Below are 1114 nucleotides of genomic sequence, written 5' to 3'. Positions count from 1 at the left end.
AATCGACAGTGTTGCTATTATAAAATATTAATAAATTCAATAATGTGTTATTTAATTTAGCGTAATAAGTTCAAACAGAAAACCATAAGGTTGTATTAAATAATTTAATATGATTTTATTTATTGATAAAAATATATTTTATAAAAAATATGAAGATAGAATTGCTTTATGGGTTTTAAACAGAGACATCATTACGAGAAGGGGGTAGGTCATTAATTTAAATACTATAAATCTTAATGAAATCGAAATATTAAAAAAGTGAAATGTCTATGATTTAAATAAAATCTAAAAAAAACGGTTTCGAATCTATTCCGAAAATATTTTTTTAAATGTATGTATCATTTTAGTGAAATCATATCGGAATACATTTTCACCGGTAAATATATATTTTAAGCAGTGAAAATATTATTTATCTGGCAGGTATTAGTAAAATTATATGATTTCAACTTTTCCATATGTAGTAATATATACATTTATTTATATGCAAAGTATAAATGTTATATTGGCAGGTTTCGAATCAAATTTATTGTGTAAAGATAAAGCTAACTAATTTTACTATATTATACAATACACAAAGATACTCACTCCGCCGTATACTAGTGCAAATTAAGCTTAAGCAATATTTGTAAAAATATTGGTTTTATTTCCGCTCCAACTATTATTTATAACGAAATTTCGATTGAAGAGACGTGTAGTGTCGTACCGCTGCCGAGAACTTTCTGACGACGCTCCGCATCGGTGTTAAAAACTGTTCCACACAATATATTTTATTTTGCCTTTAATATAAAAAAAAACAAATAAATATTGATTAATATCTATAAAAATTTACGATCCCCTGTTTGTACAATATATAGTACTTAGGATACACCTGATAAGACCACTCATATATTATATGGAGAACAGCCAAAAAATCTAATAGATAAGCACACACGTACGGATTTGCCCGTCGGACATCTGACGGATTTGTCCGGGCTTGGCCACAGACGCAAAATGTACGAGCTCGGATCTGTCTGTCTGAGCTCGGTAGATATTGTAGAAGAAAAGTTAAATTTATATAGTGTTTAAAGTAAATTCTAAATTTAAATGTCATTTAATAATAATAATAATATATACA

Source organism: Plectrocnemia conspersa, unplaced genomic scaffold, assembly GCF_051122295.1.
Source record: "Plectrocnemia conspersa isolate PC_06_02 unplaced genomic scaffold, ASM5112229v1 ptg000002l, whole genome shotgun sequence".
Taxonomy (NCBI): domain Eukaryota; kingdom Metazoa; phylum Arthropoda; class Insecta; order Trichoptera; family Polycentropodidae; genus Plectrocnemia; species Plectrocnemia conspersa.
Note: the sequence above shows the minus strand (reverse complement) of the source record.